The sequence below is a fragment of the Scyliorhinus canicula genome, chromosome 19 (assembly GCF_902713615.1).
Source record: "Scyliorhinus canicula chromosome 19, sScyCan1.1, whole genome shotgun sequence".
NCBI lineage: Eukaryota > Metazoa > Chordata > Chondrichthyes > Carcharhiniformes > Scyliorhinidae > Scyliorhinus > Scyliorhinus canicula.
In genome coordinates, this window is record NC_052164.1 from 95,433,503 (window position 1) to 95,446,855 (window position 13,353).

General features: G+C 46.0%; 1 long non-coding RNA gene across 1 annotated transcript; it reads left to right on the plus strand.

Annotated features, from left to right (window-relative positions):
• The first annotated feature begins 806 nt into the window (after positions 1 to 806).
• Positions 807 to 10,826, plus strand: LOC119954295. The gene is made up of 8 exons (XR_005458210.1): positions 807 to 1,455; positions 2,715 to 2,819; positions 5,237 to 5,383; positions 5,493 to 5,553; positions 6,515 to 6,680; positions 7,754 to 7,861; positions 9,801 to 9,912; positions 10,095 to 10,826. It is a non-coding gene; the product is annotated as an uncharacterized LOC119954295 (long non-coding RNA).
• Positions 10,827 to 13,353: the final 2,527 nt, after the last annotated feature.

The following is a 13,353-nucleotide window of genomic DNA, read 5'->3' on the forward strand; positions in this document are numbered from 1 at the left end:
CGTGGCACTGGAGTCACCCATTGACCAGGTAAAGATGGCAGGTTTCCGTCCCAGTCAACCAGTGGGTTTTGGTGACAATTGACAGCTTCATGGTCCCTCTTTGCAATATCAGCACTAACGTTTAAATTCCGGATTTTTCTTAAGCTGAATTCAAGTGCTTAAATTCTCATGGTCGGATTTGATTTGCATTAATAGGTGCTATTTTAATGGAGTGCTAAGCCCAGTCAAAGTGTGAAAATGTTGCACAGTGCGGGTTTTCTGATTCGTGTTTCTAATATCAGCAGTAAATAGTAAATCGAAGGCCCAGAGTGAGGCTCTGGGGACCCAGGTTCAAATCCTGCCGTTGCAGATGGTGAAATTGGAATTTAAAAGTGTAATGATGGCCATGAAATCATTGCGGATTGTCGGAAAAAACCATCTGGTTCACTACTGTCCTTTCGGGAAGGAAATAGGGGCTTTTCACAGTAATTCATGAAGCCTACTTGTGACATAAGTTATTATTATAAATCTGCCGTCCTGACCTGGTCTGGCCGACATGTGACTCCAGACACACAGCAATGTGGTTGACTCTTGACTACCCCTAAAGAGCAAGTAGGAGTGGGCACTAGATGCTGGCACAGCCTGTGATGCCCACATCCCATGAACAAATTTTAAAAAAGTTACAGAGCTTGTATCAAGACTGACTTTGCTGCCGATTTTAAGAATGTTAAGGACATCTTGAATCCGTGATTGATTGCGACAGCTTTCTGTGAATTGATGCAATCTAATGATAGCTTCCAATTTTGTTTTTCTTTTTTCCCCAGAAGAAAACAAGCACTTTTCCACCAAGGAATTTTGAAGAGCTTTTTGAAGACTTGGTGGAAGTTCTGGAGACAGATCTGAAGCAAGGTTCCTACCAGACTGTACCGAGCATATCAGAAATGGATTTCCAGGTGGGTTACTGCACTGGCTGCCCAGTCAGTTTCCCAGCTTCAAACACTGGAAATCAAGAGCTGCAAACTCACCAAGGAAACTTCCACCACCTTCCGAGCCACTTCTCCAAGGCTGATTCAACCTTCCCTGATCTGGTGTCGATAAACCCCAAACCTCCTTCACATTTGGAACCGGAGGCTTGGAACTTTTCGCCCGGTCAGTTAACGGTCTTCACGGATGAACACTGCGGGAACACCTCCGATGAAGAGTGTCAGCCCCGCTATGCTCAAAATATCACGGGACAATCTCTACCTTGTTCCCCTTCTACCGAGGCAGACTGGTTTAGCCAGGCTGAACTGAACATATTCAGAACGGTAAAGCTCCACACGTTGAAATCAAGCATCTGCCAGACACCTCTCAACAGCAACATTCTTCCAATGATTCAGCCTTGTCTTTCTTCCAATTTCAACTGCGATATGTAGAGGATAACCTTTGCACTGTATCTATGCCGGAAATACTCTCTGTGGACAAGAATGGCAACACGTAAGTGCCTGCATTAATTGTAGATTTAGATCCAACAAATACCCAAGAAGAGATTTCATGATAGATTTTTTATAGCACTTGAAAATGGCCATTTGCCTAATTTGCTCGGTGCCAGGTCTTTGATGAGCTCGCCAACTAGTATTGACTTACGGACTACGTACACTGCATACGGCTTTAGTTTAGGCAGATACCATGGTCGGTGCAGGCTTGGAGGGCTGAAGGGCCTCTTCCTATGCTGTATTGTTCTTTGTTCTTAGTCCCACCCCATGCTTTCTTCCCTGCAGAAAAAACAATGTCTTTGGTAAAGTGAGAGCAGCTGATCATTAGATGATGCAGCCTAGTGCAAAGAGTGATTTAACAAATACTAGAATATTCTGCATGTGCCTGCTTAGCTCTGGGTGTTGTAACTTTGCGGCTGCCATACAGTCAGTGCTAAATGATTACAGCAACAAGTTTTCAGGGGCTGTCAAACCCCGTCATTGTTTCTGCATTCAGATTAAGGAAATGGCCAGCCGCTTTGGTCTATCGCCCTGCAATGAATTTTGCTTTTTGCCAGTTACTCATTTGAGACCACACCTTGTGCAGCGTCTCTACCCATCAAAGGCATGGTCTCAATTCTTATCGTTTATTGCTGCACATATGTTAGGATTTTTTGAAGGAGTCGATGGTTGGGCCCCTATCCGGCACATATTAGAAAATGACGCACTTCAGTAAAGGACCTCACCTCCCTTTTCACACTTTCCTAAATAAATGCATAATACCAGAGATAATCCATTGTTTTTTTTCTTGGTAAATTCAAATATTTTATTTGGGCTTTGAATGAATAGCACAGGCGAATAGAACTGTTTACTGTGCATTTTTCCAAGGAATATGTTGATTCAGAGCTTTACAAATGAGGTGTGCACCGCGCCATTCCTCGAAATGTAATCTGCTTCTGTGTATCTGGACATTTGACCTTTAAACAGTAGAGATAAAACAATGCGATCAGCTCTGATTAACTTTGCCTACGAGTTATTCAGTTGAATCACCTGGAAGTGAATCATCCAATAATTGGAGGCGTCTTGAGATGAGTTTAATGCTTTAGTTGCAAAGAGTGATTCAGATTGCAATTATCACTTGACTGAATTATTAAGCACACCGAATTTTAGCTGGAAGATTAGATTCATTCAGAGCTTTGAATTGTCTGCCTTATTTTTTGCTTCACTGCCTTGTTTAATTATCAATAACAGAGCACCCTGTTTTTTAAAAAATTTCGACAGGATGTTGCATAATGCTGTTATTCAGGGAAAGCGAGCCTTGGCGTATAGCTTAGCTTGCAGGATGGCCACGTGGGCAGAATTGATGCGAAGGACTCCAGAGGCCGAGTAAGTCATTAGAAGTCTTCAAAGGAAGTTCGTTTTTTTTTTGCACTTTATCCTTTTCAGAATTATTTTCTGCCCTTGTGTTAATGGAGGCTTTTAGATTACAAAAATGTTGCAAACAAAACAAAAATGTTCACAAACCCACGACAATCAGATTTGTTCTCAATTAAGTCATGAGTTTAGAATATTGTTATCCTTCGTAAAAGAACTGCAGTTACTCGTGTAGATTACATTGTTTATTACCTTGGTTATTTGTGTAGATGCCATCGGTTATTTCATTCTCAGATTAAGACAAGCTATCTCTGTCTAAATCTGTCTGGAGTTTGCACATTCTCCCCGTGTCTGCATGGGTCTCACCACAAGCCAAAGATATGCAGGCTAGGTGGATTGGCCACGCTAAATTGCCCTTTAATTGGAAAAAAGAAAATTGGGTACTCTAAATTTATTTTAAAAAGGCTACCTCAATCATGCTGACAATCAATTGAAAATGTGTTGTATGTATTTCATAAAGCCAAATTAAAATTGTTTGCAAGAGAAAGTGAGAGAGTATATATATTTATGTTGACCAAAATAAAAACTTACATGATCCAAAACTTTAAAAAGATAAAGAGTTAACTTTTTTTGTTGCAAATGTGGTCACTTAATTGTAAAAATATTTTGTTAAGAAGATCCATCTAAGCGGTATTTTGGGCCATAACTTCAGGCATTTGGGGGGGCACCTGAAAGATGAGCACGGAAATGTCACTTGGAAATTCCCAGGTCAGAGTTTGCACCAAAATTGACCAGAAGGGCTGTGGGTAATTGCACTGTGCTGGGAACCGTCTGACAAAGTAATTTAAATTGCCAACTTCCGATTGTTCCCCCAAGGTTACACCAGTAGGGTGCGATTCTCTGACCCCCCTGCCGGGTCGGGGAATCGCCAGGGGCTGGCGTCAATCCCGCCCCCGCCGTGTCCCGAATTCTCCGCCACCAGAGATTCGGCGGAGGCGGGAATAGTGCCGCGCCAGTCAGCGGACCCACCCCCCGGCGATTCTCCGGCCCGCGATGGGCCGAAGTCCCCCCGCTGTCAAGCCTCTCCCACCGGTGGGAATCCAAACACGTACCTGACCAACGGGACTGCGGCCCGGGCGGGCTCCGGGGTTCTGGGGGGGGCGCGGGCTATCTGGCCCCAGGGGGTGCCCCCACGGTCGCCTGGCCCGCGATTGGGGCCCACCGATCGGCAGGCGGGCCTGTGCCGGGGGGGGCACTCTTTTTCCCCCCTTCCCCTGCGCACTGCGCCGGTATGACGTCAGCAGATGCTGACGCTCCGGCGCATGCGTGGAATTATGCCAGCCGGCAAAGTCCTTTCGGCCCTGGCAGGCGTGGCGCCAAAGGCCGTTCACGCCATCCGGCAGAGCGCCAACCACTCCGGTGCGGGCCTAGCTCCTCAGTGTGAGGGCTTGGCCCCTAAGGTGCGGCCCGACGCCGGAGTAGGGGAGAATCCCGGCCATAGTTACTCAAAAATTTAGGAAAATAAAATCTCTTCCAACTTACAGCGCAGTACAGGCCCTCGGCCCTCGATGTTGCACCGACATGGAAAAAAAAAACTAAAGGCCATCTAACCTACACTATGCCCTTATCATCCATATGCTTATCCAATAAATTTTTAAATGCCCTCAATGTTGGCGAGTTCACTACTGTTGCAGGTAGGGCATTCCACGGCCTCACCACTCTTTGCGTAAAAAACCCACCTCTGACCTCTGTCCTATATCTATTACCCCTCAATTTAAGGCTATGTCCCCTCGTGCTAGCCACCTCCATCCGCGGGAGAAGGCTCTCGCTGTCCACCCTATCTAACCCTCTGATCATTTTGTATGCCTCTATTAAGTCACCTCTTAACTTCTCTCTAACGAAAAAACCTCAAGTCCATCAGCCTTTCCTCATAAGATTTTCCCTCCATACCAGGCAACATCCTGGTAAATCTCCCCTGCACCGTTCCAAAGCTTCCACGTCCTTCTATAATGAGGCGACCAGAACTGTACGCAATACTCCTGCGTAACTATTTTAAATACCCCCAGGCCGCTCCCCATACAGGACCCCCTCTCCACATCAACCCACCCCTGCCCCCCCACAATGTGCCTGATTCCCCAAGGGACACCCCCAACCCCTGAATAACCACGGTATTCCCATCCCATTGATCTCACCCCCCCCCCCCCCAGCCTTAGGATTCGCAACCGCATGGGACCACCACTCCAACCCCATCCCAAACCCACGACTCTCATCCTCGAGCCGCCTCTGGCTGAATCCCCCCCCACCTCTCGAACTGACCCCACAACCCAACCCAAAATCACGAAAAAGTGGATTTTTTTTGTTTCCTGTGGAGGGAGTGAGTTGGAACTTTAAGGTAATGTGTTGCAATATTTACTGTTTTCTTTGCACAGACTGCGCTGCACTTGGCCGCAGAAAGGAATCAGCACCTAATGGTGAGTGACCTCATCTCACTGGGCGCCCAAATCAACGGGAGAGACTATTTGGGGAAAACCCCAGTGCATCTATGCGCAGAAAATGGATTCCTCCGGGTTTTACACGTAAGTAAAACAGTTCAGTGCCACTTCAGGCCAGTCCTAATCATCTCAGATTGTGAGTAATTATCACGATGGTCGCCCCGCCAGTAATCTCATTAACCATCATTTCCAGGTAATAGAGAAAACCTTGAAGAACGGAGCAGTTGTGCACATTGATGCCGTTGACAATAATGGTAGGTATCCCTTTGCAGGCTCGAAATAATCCTTGTTTCATTGTCATGTTAATTATTTATGCATTTTAAAGTTCCTCGTGCAATTTAGGATGTGCAGATGACGGGCGCAAACTGTAATGGCCTATGTAAGCCAATTCTAATGCTTCAAGACAAGGAGTTCATGGAGTTCATGTTGATGGGATCAGGATCACATATGCAGTTTATGAAAACTCTCGGCAGCACCCGGAGAATTCTTTCAACGATTGGGTGGGATTTGTTTTTGGCCCTATCCGCCAGCCAATGACGGTCCCCCGTGGCGAGTCCACTGGGCAGCGGGAAGGGTGAGCCACACAAAACACTGTAGACCTCGGCGGGACCGGAGGCAAGTCCTGCCGGCAATGAATGACCATAAGACCATTAGACATAGGAGCAGAATTAGGCCACTCGGCCCATCGTGTCTGCTCCGCCATTCGTTCATGGCTGGCATTTTTCTCATCCCTATTCTCCTGCCCCATGACCCCTGATCCCCTTATTAATCAAGAACCTATCTATCTCTGAATGGTGAGCCATCTCTACTGGTGGAAAATATACCACCTGTTTGGGGGGGGGGGGGGGGGTGGGCGGGTGGAGGGGGGGGGGGGGATGGGGGGTGGGGGGGGTTGAGCAGAAATTCCCACCCATTGAGTTGGAAAATCTGATTGAACAATACCTCAAAAATGTGGTGGTTACGTTGAAGCTGGAACCGAATTGTGTTCAAACCTTTATGACTGGTGCTGCTTAGAATGTACTTCTATTGTATGTGCATCCCAAGTTTAAACTTGCACAAGAACTTCATAAACGCCCCATTAACTTCAGAGACTTTCAGACGGGGTCTTGCATGCACCCTGCTTTTGTTTTTTGGAAATTCAGTTCTAACTCATGCTTTTGATATTCACAGCTCCCAGCAAATGTGAATACTAATCATCTACCTTTTGTTGTAAAGTTCTGACGCCGTTACACTGTGCGGTGTTGGCTCATGCTGCTGCAGTGAAAGAATTTGGGAACTCCGAGATGAACGGTAGCACAAAGAGGTTCCTCACGTTGAGGAAGGAGCAGTGCTGGATGGAATGAGAAGCTTGCTGAGGATGGGATCTTCCCTCTCCATGCAGGTGGGACGGTCACTCCGGTCCCGGACCCTGCGTGCTTTATTTCATTTGGGTTCTGTGGGAGAAATCTGTTGCCGAAAAATATTGGGGTCAGGATAAAATAGCTACTGGATAATTTTTAAGGTTCAGTCCTTTCTCAGGATTGTTGTAAGCAAGACTTTTGATGGGTGCCCTGCCTGTGATTTTTTTCTATTTCTCCTCGTTAGACCAAGTAGAGTAAAAACAAAGTATTTATATAATGAGTTCCACCATCAAGGAACACCCCAAAGCGCTTGAGAGGAATGATAACAGACATTTGGCACTGAGCTACATAAAGAATGAATCAAAGGCATAGTCAGAGGGTTTGCTTTAAAGAAGCACGTGAAAAGAGGAGGGACAGGAGGAGAGGTTTAGGGTCAGGATCCTAGAGTTTGGGCCCTGATCAGCTGAGGACACAGCGGCCAATGACAGAGAAGTGGAATTGAGGGATATACAAGAGTCCAGAACTGGAGGAATAAGGAAATGCTACCCTCGGATTTAAAACTTATTAGCACCATGGTTTTCAGCCCATTATACCTCACGCCTATGTTAATTCACAGCAAAGCAATTCATGGAGGACACAAATGAACATAGTAATGTGTCACGTTTGGTTCAAAAACACCAGGGGCTGGATTCTCCAGCCCGCTGCGCCACATTTCTGCCTCGACCCGCCGGCGGGATTCTGCGCTACGCCGGCGCTCAATGGGGTTGCCCACCGTGGGGCAACCTTTCGCCATCGGGAAACCCCCGGGCGCCAGCAAACGGAGTATCCAGCGGCGGAGAATCCTGGCCCATGTCTGCAACATTCATTTGGAGACCTTGACTGGAGACTGTACTTCTGTCATATTGGGCAAGGGTTCGGTTTGACATTAATGCAAATCTAGGAATCCAGCCAGCACACTGTCCAGCCTGGGGACACTGTTCCGTGGGCAAAGTGTTGGAGCTGTGTTGGTACCAATGCAACATCGGCCAACAGTTTGGAGAGAGAAGGGGAGGGAGACAGGGGAAGATTGAGGAATCTCCCCAGATGTGTGACTCTTCCTGTTCTTTCATTAAAGGATCTGAATGGACAAAGTGCCATCGATTACGCTGAGCAAGTAAATGACACCGAAGTTCTGAACTTCCTTAATGGCTATTTTGATAGAATGAAAGCCGCACATCACGAGGTACGTTTATTCAGTAGAACCAATTGAGCAGGTGATATATTTATGTTTTTCATTTTAGCGAGGTATATACTCGCTAAAGTAAAATTTCAATCATTTACATCGGATGTGAATCTCTGCTCTCGTCTGTGGTGGGACCCGTTGTGAGTGAGAATGGAACGTTCAGCGTTCCAGCCAAAACTCCATTCACTTTCCATTGCTGGAAAATCACAGCCACCAACAAGGACGGACGATTTCAACCGTTTTGCACCAAAGCATTAGGGCAGCACGGTGACATAGTGGCTAGGACTGCTGCCTCACAGCGCCAGGGACCCGGGTTCGATTCCGGCCACTAAGGGACAATTTCACGTGGCCAATTCACCAACCTGCATATATTTGGACTGTGGGAGGAAACTGGAGTACCCAGAGGAAACCAATGCAGACACGCGAAGAACGTGCAAACTCCACACAGACAGTCGCCCGAGGCCGGACTCAAACATGGGTCCCTGGGGGCAGCACGGTGGCCTAGTTGTTAGCATAGCTGCCTCATGGCGCTGAGGTCCCAGGTTCAATCCCGGCTCTGAGTCACTATCCGCGTGGAGTTTTCACATTCTCCCCGTGTCCGCGTGGTTTTTGCCCCCACAACCCAAAAATGTGCTGAGTAGGGGGGATTGGCCACACTAAATTGCCCCTTAATTGGAAAAAATAATTGGGTAATCTAAATTTATTTAAAAAAAAGAAACATGGGTCCCTAGCGCTGTGAGGCAGCAGTGCTAAGTACTGTGCCGCCGTGCCACCTCACTCCTGAACTACCCCCTCTACAACCTCCTGCGGCAGTGCGCAATGCACGTAAATGAATATTTTTCAGCAGTGTTCAGTTCTCACAGTGTCGCTGTGAAAGTTAGGCATTTTGTAATTCCTGCATTTAAGCACTTCTGTGTGACTGAGAACTTGCAGCTTCCACACACACCTGACTCTGCAGTAGACTGCATAAACCTTTTTTTTTCTTGGTTGTTACTCAATAGGAAATTCTCTTTACTTCTTAGCTATCTTGCATAATGCCTAAGATTAAGTAGTGTGAAGCAGCAATTAGACAAAAGACACCAGTGATCTTTTCCGGCAAATGCAGGAGGTGCAACACCCTTTACCTGCTCCCGCCTCACCGTTCAAGGGCTCAACGATCGGTTCAGGTTAAGCAGCGTTTACCTCGCACTTCCTTCAATTTGGTCCATTGTTTTCGCTGCTCCCAGCTCCCAATATCGACTCCTCGACACTGGGGAGACTAACTGTAGACTGAGGTGACCTCTTCGTGGAACACTTTCCCTCAGCCCACAAGAATTTACACCAAACTTCCTGTTGTCTTCCATTTTAATTCAGCACCTTGCTCTCGTGCCCATACGTCCTGTTGTGACGCTCCAGTGACACCCAACACAAGCTGGAGGAGCAACATCTCATCTTCCGGTTGGGCACATTACAAGCCTCAGGACTCGATGCTGCACTCGGGAACTTTTGACCTCTCCCTTCTCTAAAAACCCCGCTTCTTAAATTTGTGTTATTCCATGCATGTATTGCCTCAATGCAAAACACCTCCCCCCTCCTTTCCCAAAGCCATCTGTCTTGTGTTCTTAAAGTTACTACTTTTGGTTGCAGTTTCTATATTCTCCCACCTTTCCGCTCTGTCGAAGAGCCTACAGACTCGAAACGTCAACTCTGTTTCTCTCCTGAAGGACGTTGGCCGATCTGCTGAGTTTTCCTCGAGTCCTCTGTTATTGGCCGGAATTCTGCGGCAGTCGAGTCTCTCTGTTCCCGCCGGCAGCAACCCCTTGCCCTTATTTAGGCTCCAATTTTTTTTTTAATAGACGTCTTATCTTTTAAACCATGTCTTTGTATTCTATATATTAAAAAATGTAAATATACGTGTTGCAATCAGTGACATTATTAATATTCTCTTGCAATCCAAAAGGAATTTATCCCTTCCGGAGTACTCGATGTAATGGATCAAAATGCCAAGTTAAAAGAACTGGTTCCAGGGGGACAACTGCTTCCTTGTGACATTTTCCTGCACACCAGTGTAGGTAGGTCAAAACACAAAATGATTTTCTGGGGCTGCAAAATGCGTAACAAGACAATTTTTGTTTTACGACAACGTAAATCCTAGAGAGCACGCTTTAAATCATTGTCACCACCTTTGATGTTTGCAGCATGCATACTTACGCCCTCCAAAATATTAAAAGACAGTTCTGTTATTCTCTTCCAGGAGCTCAATAAGGGACACGACATCGGCTGTCAGTGAGACAGTCCACAAATTGACAAGTGAAGTCAAGACATTGTGAAGCCTGAGCTGAGGTTGAAAGCAAAGCATGTGCACTTACATATAACCGTTTGTATTTTCTATACACACATATATACGCACACACAAACCATTTGATGAATAAGTGCACGGACCTGCTGAAATCGATTCCGCAAAAAACAATTTGCTATAATACAAATTTGGGCTGTTTATAAACCAATGTATTTTACTTTTATCTGCAAAGAAATGAGTACAAGATGTTCTTAGCTCCAGTGAGGCTCAGGCTACTTAAAAATGCAACAAGGGTTAAGTGTTGCAGACATTGCAACAGAGAAAGTGTAACGTTGCGAAAGAGTCGTAGAGCAAGCTAAAGTTGAAATCGTCTTGTCATTTTCAAGATTACTTGGACAAAAGCGAACAATCAGGTTTAAATGTGGTTACCCAGTGCAGAGGATCCATGCAAGCAGATACATACAGATGCTTTGACGACCTCATGTTATTGCACATAGCCTGCCCAAATTAAATTATGAGCCAATGTTGAACTTAATGGTGATCAGCACTTGACACTTTCTTGTTGCTAATGCATTGGATTAGTCAGTTGCTTCAAACAACCACTAAATTGAAATAAGATGAAAGAAAATTAAGCTGCTTCCAAAAATATTTTTGGAATATACCACTGGGCAGCACGGTAGCATAGTGGTTAGCACAATTGCTTCGCAGCTCCTGGGTCCCAGGTTCGATTCCCGGCTTGGGTCACTGTCTGTGCGGAGTCTGCACGTTTTCCCTGTGTCTGCGTGGGTTTCCTCCGGGTGCTCCGGTTTCCTCCCACAGTCCAAAGATGTGTGGGTTAGGTGGATTGGCCATGCTAAATTACCCTTAGTGTCCAAAATTGCCCTTAGTGTTGGGTGGGGTTACTGGGTTATGGGGATAGGGTGGAGGTGTGCGGTTGGGAAGGGTGCTCTTTCCAAGAGCCGGTGCAGACTCGATGGGCCGAATGGCCCGCTTCTGCACTGAAAATTCTATAACAGACTTTTACTAACCACTATAACAGACAAATTTCAACTTTAGTTACTGGTCTGTGACTGTTCATTATATGGAAGCCCATAGTTGCAATTAAGTGGTTTCTGTGAAACTTCCATTGTTGGCTACATGTTTAGCAAACTGCATTGTATATATTGTCTTACAGTAAAAGAGTGTTTCCTTTGTTCCCAGCCTACCTTTTTTACTGATTTTGTTTATAAAGTCTGCACTACATAATGCTGTTACTTGTTCCTTTCAGTAGTTTGGCCTACTTTTGGACTAAAAATTAACCTCTGGTGCTCATATAACACTGTGGATTTGGAGGGCAATGACTGGTTGCTAATTGGTTGTAATGAGAAAACGGCGTTCTGAGTGAGGATGAAACGTCCGTTGCAAGGCAATTAAGGGGTGGCTTGGACCGTCAAGTGTGGCTGACTATTTTTTATTTATGTTTATTTCAAAACAGATAATAATCGTTTATGTGATGTGTCCTGGCCCCAGTTTCCTTCCTATGTGCATGAGTTATCGTAGTCCCTTCATTGTTTTTAAAATTTAGAGTAACTCTAAATTTAGAGTTATTTTTTTTCCAATTAAGGGGCAATTAGACGTGGCCAATCTGCCTACCCGCACATCTTTGGGTTGTGTGGGTGAAACCCACGCAGACATTGGGAGAATGAGCAAACTCCACACGGAGAGTGACCCAGGGCCGGGATCGAACCCGGATCCTTAGCGCCGTAGTCAACAGTGATAACCACTGTGCCACCGTGTCAACCCGTTTGGTCCCTTCATTTGATAAAGTACTTTCAAACATCCGTGCCCATTATCCTGAATCTCCACAGACAGCTTTTAAAACAGAGTGAGTTAACCCTGGAGGATGAGATTTTCTACATATTTAGGGCCTAGAAGTTAATCTGTTGGTGATTGCACTTGAGTGTTGAAATTTGGTATAATTAATCAACTTCCGTACCATTGGCCAATATCCTACGATTGTTGTAACATTTTCAGAAGTTCAGAGAAAAAGGAGTCCGAGGACTGTAGTGTATTTTAACTCACTGTCATTCCAACTTTTGACATCTGGGGACTTTGATGTAGTTCAGAGTATGGAGGGACAAACTGTTGCCGGCCTTGAGGACACTATTTGATCCTACCGTGGGGCAGCACGGGTAGCACAAGTGGATAGCACTGTGGCTTCACAGCGCCAGGGTCCCAGGTTCGATTCCCGTTGGGTTACTGTCTGTGTGGAATCTGCACGTTCTCCCCGTGTCTGCGTGGGTTTCCTCCGGGTGCTCCGGTTTCCTCCCACAGTCCAAAAACATCCAGGTTAGGTGTATTGGCCATGCTAAATTGCACTTAGTGTCCAAAAAGGTTAGGAGGGGTTATTAGGTTACGGGGATAGGGTGGAAGTGAGGGCTGAAGTGGGTCGGTGCAGACTCGATAGGCCGAATGGACTCCTTCTGCACTGTATGTTCTATGTTGCTACATCAAAGTCTCTAACAGCAGTGTAGGACTACGTGGACCCCTGTGGTTCAGGGTAAAGATTCTCCACCACATCCTCACAGGGTAATTAGGGATGGGCAACAAATCTCAGAGCTGTCAGTGACAACCCATGTCCTGGGAAATAATTTTTAAAAAATACTTCAGCTATTGTACATCGGCACAAGTCTGTATAAATGGCCACAATGTTGCCTTTGCGATGCCACACATGGACATCGCTACACTGTTGCAGGAATTGTCACTGTACTGAGTATGGAGTTGGTCAGGTCACATTGAGATAGTAAAAATGGGTATTTATCTCTACACCTGCCCAATAATATGCTTGAAGCATGACATCATCTGGCAACTAAATAACTGGAGCAGGATTGTCTAGGCACAGGAAAGAAAACAAACTGATAATTTACCAAAAATAAATTTTATTGTGTCTTAAACGGGCAGCACGGTAGCACAGTGGTCAGCACAGTTGCTTCGCAGCTCCATGGTCCCAGGTACGATTCCTGGCTTGGGTCACTGTCTGTGCGGAGTCTGCACGTCCTCCCCGTTTCTGCGTGGATTGCCTCCGGGTGCTCCGGCTTCCTCCCACAGTCGAAAGATGTGCAGTTTAGGTGGATTGGCCGTGCTAAATTGCCCTTGGTGTCAAAAAAAAGGTTAGGTGGGGTTACTGGGTTACGGGGATAGGGTGGTGTTGTGGGCTTAAGTAGGGTGCTCTTTC